Source organism: Octopus bimaculoides, chromosome 11 (assembly GCF_001194135.2).
Source record: "Octopus bimaculoides isolate UCB-OBI-ISO-001 chromosome 11, ASM119413v2, whole genome shotgun sequence".
In the NCBI taxonomy this organism is placed as follows: domain Eukaryota; kingdom Metazoa; phylum Mollusca; class Cephalopoda; order Octopoda; family Octopodidae; genus Octopus; species Octopus bimaculoides.
Genome location: NC_068991.1, coordinates 77,611,842 through 77,617,657, shown reverse-complemented (window position 1 = coordinate 77,617,657; position 5,816 = coordinate 77,611,842). Strand labels below are relative to the sequence as shown.

Here is a 5,816-nt window from a genome sequence, read left to right as displayed (position 1 = left end):
TATATATATATATATATATATATATATATACACGCACATATACATATATATATGTATATATATATATATATATATAGATAGATAGATATATACACACGCACACACACGCACTCATATAAATATACAGCAGTTGCAGTATGGCCGAATGGTCAAGAACTCTGCTTTGTAACCCTGATTCGCCAGCATGGTATGTTGTGCAAATATATTTTTTCATAGCCTGGGTCGATCCATGCCTAATGAATGAAATTGGATGGATGGAAGCTGTGTGGAAGTCTGTCAGTTGGATTGTATCTGTAATTCACACTGATTCTGTCTGAGAATTCCATTAATGACACTTGTTCCTGAGGAATACACAGCCATGTCCTCATTAATTTGGTTAACAGGCAACCCAGTTGATTGGACAGCTTCATCTTCATTGTCGAAACTGGTGGAGAGTCCATCCAGCTATGTGTGTGTATAAGTGTGCATGAGAGTATGTGTGTGTGTGTATATGAGTGTGTGTGGGAGTATGTGTGTATGAGTGTGTGTGAATATATGTATGTATTTAATACCCACACACACATACAAACTTACACCTATTTTGGCTCTTCTTCTTGTTTCTGCCCAAAGGTATGGCAATTTGTCAGACTCCTATTATTAAGTTGAAAGTCTTTTTGCCTTTTTTTCTGAGGATTCCGCTACTCTTGAGAAATAGGTTCCATTCTTGTATCTAAGCTAATTGTTTGTGCTTTAAATAAACCTGAGATCAAAGTCAAAATCATTTCGTTCAATACATCTTGATTCATTATTCACTTTTTTTTTCTTTTTAGTGAAACCAATTTTTTCTCAAGACTTATTTTCTTTCCAAAATTTTAGTAAAAAAAAAAAGACCATAATACAAAAACAGCCACAACAAATAATGAATGGTTTATGGTTGGTGAAACCCCTGTTATATTAACCCTTTCGATAGAAACTCACCTTCAACTGACCCTGTTTCTTTGATTAGTCTTTGAGAACTGCTAACTCATTTGCAGTGTTTGTTCATGTATCCGTTATTAAACGGTTATTTGCAGTAACAGATTTTGGAACCTCATTCAGAGCTCAAGGCTCTGATTCAGTATTTTGTCCTTTATCAATAATTATGTCATTGTTCGTTTGATCTCCATCAGCTAATAGACCCCCTTCATTATCAGGAATCCTATCTGTATCACCCTTTGCTTGAGATATAAATCCATTTTGTTGAAGTTCTTCATTTCATTTGCTTCTTTATTCTTAACTCTTATTGTTAGCCGCCCACAACACCAACACCAACACATATTAGGAACAGTTCTTAATCTTGAGATAAGCATGATCCATCTGCACATGTATATTTGGCCATGTATGCATTGTATGTGGTAATTCAGATTTTATTCATGAACATGTCAAATATTTCACATCTATTGATCTAAGTCTTCACAGCAAACTGATCACCAACAGGGTTTTAATTTCAACGGATTCCTTGTTGCCGTTGATCCACATTCTACACCATTATGTAGCATTCTCAAAAGCATTCTCAAACAAGTTGGTAGAACAATAAATTCACCATTGTACAAAATACAATCTTCAACTGTCAACTTAATTTTTAATATCTTTAGTATTTTTTCAAAAACAAAATGATTACTTCAATTATAATTATAATTTTTTTCAATATAACAAATAAAATATTATCGTTTTACAATAACATTTTATCTATTCAGTTTGTGAAAAGAGAAAATATTATTATCTATACAATTCTTGCAAGGTGAATGAAAGAATAATCTTCATCGAGATTGCATTCATTCTTCCTAACATTCTAAATAAATTCCAAGAGTGTTTAAGGCATCAACAAATGGTACTTGAGATCCCATTACATTGAATAATTCTGAATCAAATGCTGTCCTTTGTAAAACCGACCATAAACTGTGTGCTGACGTTCCTTTCAGTAAAACCACAATTTTAACCTGAGATAGATTCCAGTGTCCAATGACCTGAGACCATTTTCAGTTCGCTGTTAAGCAGACAGCACCATGTTCTTTGAGTGCATCATACAATCAGCACAGCTTCCCTTTCAGTCTTAACAAATGGTTTTCTTGTGGAAGTATTTATGATTGAACTTGACATGGCTTAAATTAACTTCTGTTGCTGTATTATTTATTTGCTCAGTGGCTTTAATACTAACATCAGTTTTTAAAAAAATAATTTTTATTTACTCAAACACCTTTTGTTGTTCAAAGCTTCTTGAAAATGTGACATCATGTTTATGAAGTGATACAGGCAGAAATAAGTCTGAGAAAACATTCTAATCGCTTCTTCTTCTTTGGTGCTGTTATATCCATATTTCTCATAACTAAATGATGATCAAGGAATACACCTTCCTTTGTCAGCCTCTATCCCTCATAAGATAATTCACCATTCCTAATTCTATCATGCTCCTGTTTGTCAAACAATGTTGATTTTCAACAGTTTTAGCATCAATGCATACGCTATATCGATAAGCAATGATATCATCATTTTCTCTCCGGAATTTAGTATCAGTCTGTCTTAATTCTGTACGGTAGACATGACAATCTTAAAAGAGCCATTTGTGTATTTATCATGGTAACTTCTCCTGCTTTAGAATGCATTTTATCTGATGATAAGATCACTTTTAATAGAATTTATCACAAACAATTTATGCGATAAACAGAATGAAATATCGATAAAGTATCTGGAGTTGGATAAGAATCTGCAAATATTTCTTCATTTTTATACCTCTTTCATTGTCTGTACATGTCCTGAGATCTCTATCCCTACTTTTTCACAATCACTAAAAGAATGGCCCTTATACTCCTTCAGAAAAAGGAACTCTTCTCAAGACCCTTTATTAATGTTCCCTCAGTTTCACCTTGATTAATGATTGAAAGGGTTCTGGCAAAAGCTTGGCCTCCACATAATAAGGTCTAATATTTCCTATGGGAACAATGTTACCCTTAAAATGTTTTTAATCTCCTAAACTGTGTTGGGGTTTCAATTGTTAAATTCTCAACATTCATCACCTTCAAATCAAGGAGACCCTATCTTTTTTTTTCTTAATTTAGCAGCAACAACAACATTCACAACCTCTCTCATCACTCTCTGTTGATGCATCAAACTTTATGAGTGATGATACATGGAATTGTTTTAGTTTGGTATCACACTTTCTTCATTTTGGTTTCTTCAAAGTCAACCAGATATTCTAACACACACACTCTTTTTCTCTCTCTCTCTACCTACCCACCTACCAACCTACATATATACACACACACATATATACACACACACAAAAAAAAATACACATCAATAACAATACACACACACACACACACACATATACATACATACATGCATACATATACACAAAAATACACATCAGTAGCAATACACACACACACACACACACATATATACATGTATACATACACATGAAAATACACATCAATAGCAATACACACACACACATACACTTACATATACATACATATATACATACACACATAAAAATACACACACACATAAACACACATACATACATATATACATGCACACACACATAAATACACACATGCATACACACATACATTTTGATGAAATAGAGAAATAGAAATAGCAAACTACAAAAGATATTAGATTTATAATATTTCAAGCAGCCATGTGTTTGAACACCACTGGAGGCATTCTATTGACCCTTCAGGCTCAGCTAACATAATTAGCGACATAATTAGCTCTCTCTACTAGTGTAAGGCTTCTTATCTAATTAAAGAATCAAGTCTGTGTATGGATGGTGAGGTAGGTGATGATGTATTGAACCATCATTTCGAGAGCTATGGACTTCCATCAAATGCAGGGATACGTTCTTATCTTGTATCTCTGAGCATCGTACTTATTTCTGCATTGTTTAGGTGACCTTAGCCGTAAGAAATAAGTCCGAGATCTTCCAAGACATTCACTTCATAACAACACTTCAAGCGACTTAGTTATGAAAAACAAGTCTGACATCTTCAAAAAGTTCACTTTACAAGTCCTTAGTTTTGAGGTTCTGGCTATGAGAAATCAGTCCCCGAAATTCACCTGCCATGGTGACACTGTGTGGCCCCTTAAACAAATATCATCTGCCATAGTCTTGCAATGACCACAGCCTACTTGTTGGGTAATGAAAGCGACCCTGGGTATGGTTGTTGATATAATTGGCAAATAAATCTGCAGTGTAGTGAGTGTTGGTGAAAAGGGTGGAGATCTTGATCTTAAATTATATAAAAAAAAAGCTTTTAAGATGATTGACTCATTAGTTTAACGAAATAGGATAGTAATACAGCAACAGCTTGGTTCTTATTTTCCAGATGAAATAATTTAATTTTTTTCATTTCTTAATCCTGATTGAGATAATATTTTGACATTGTGACCTATCAGTCCATGAACATGGTGTTGTGCCTGAGTTAAGTTATTCTTTTATATGTTTCTCAATGTTTCTGTAACTGTCTGACTTACAGTTCTATATTTAAGAGATTAGGAATTATGTACATTATTTACAATTGACAGATATTTGTCCTCATCTTGTTTGTTTTTAACACACCGTTTCAGCTGATATACCCTCTAGCCTTCATCAGGTGTCTTGGGGAAATATCAAATCTAGGTTCTCACTCTTAAGGTATTTTTCGATGTTATTATTATTATTATTCAGGTAACTACCTGGAATCGAACTCAGAATCTTGGGGTTAGTAGCCCGCACTCTTAACCACTACACCCACGGGAATATGGCATAGTGGTTAAGAGTGAGGGCTACTAATCCCAAAATTCTGAGTTTGATTCCAGGCAGTGACCTGAATAATAATAATAATAATAATAATAATAATAATAATAATAATAATAACATTGAAAACTATCTTAGGAATGAGAACCCAGGTTTGAAATTTCCCCATGACACCTGATGAAGGCTGGAGGGTGTATCAGCCAAAACGTTGTATTAACAACAAACAAGATGAGGACAAATATCCGTCAAATGTAAATAATATATTTCTGACTTGTAATAGTTTGCTGGAAACTGAAGAATCACAATAAGAGACACAAATCCTTTTTTTGAATAAACTAAATTTTTATTTCAAGGAGTAAATTTTACAGGAAAAAAAATTAGCAAATAGACAGAAATACCTTTCCATTGCAATTATTTATCTTCAAAAGTTTTGGAATTCACTTGATAGCTTATTAGTTGCCATGCCATTTTGAAAAACTGATTTCAAATGGTGCTAGAGGGATGGCAATATCTAAGCGCCAGAAGAGACCAGGTCCCCAATTAATGGCTGTGTCATGATAAATTTCATCTTGGTTGACAGAATCTCCTGCTTCTTTTGGAGGAGAATTAGGGCAAAGGCAACTGAAATATCTGCAAATATAAGAAGATCAAGATTTGAGATTCCCAACACTAATAGGAAGATACACATACAAGTAGGTTCAAATACACACACACACACATTTTTACTAGGAAATTGTTGAGAGTGACTTTGAAGTTTCAGTTCAGTTACCCTCATTTGACAGTCTGAAAAGCCTTTTCCTTGTAAAAGTAAATGCATTATTGTGCTTAAATAATCCTTTAGTTAATGGTTGTTTCTACATATAGGTGCAGGAGTGACTGTGTGGTAAGTAGCTTGCTTACCAACCACATGGTTTTGGGTTCAGTCCCACTACGTGGCATCTTGGGCAAGTGTCTTCTACTATAGCCTCGGGCCGACCAAAGCCTTGTGAGTGGATTTGGTAGACGGAAACTGAAAAGAACCTGTCGTATATATATATATATATATATATATATA

General features: G+C 34.0%; 1 long non-coding RNA gene across 1 annotated transcript in view; it reads right to left on the bottom strand.

The window, feature by feature from the left end:
* Positions 1–5,082: 5,082 nt before the first annotated feature.
* Positions 5,083–5,816, bottom strand: part of LOC106867980 (uncharacterized) — a 637,828-nt gene continuing 637,094 nt past the window's right edge. Inside the window, exon 14 of the long non-coding RNA XR_008265237.1 lies at positions 5,083–5,392. This is a non-coding gene — a long non-coding RNA (uncharacterized LOC106867980). The remainder of the gene's footprint in view (positions 5,393–5,816) is intronic.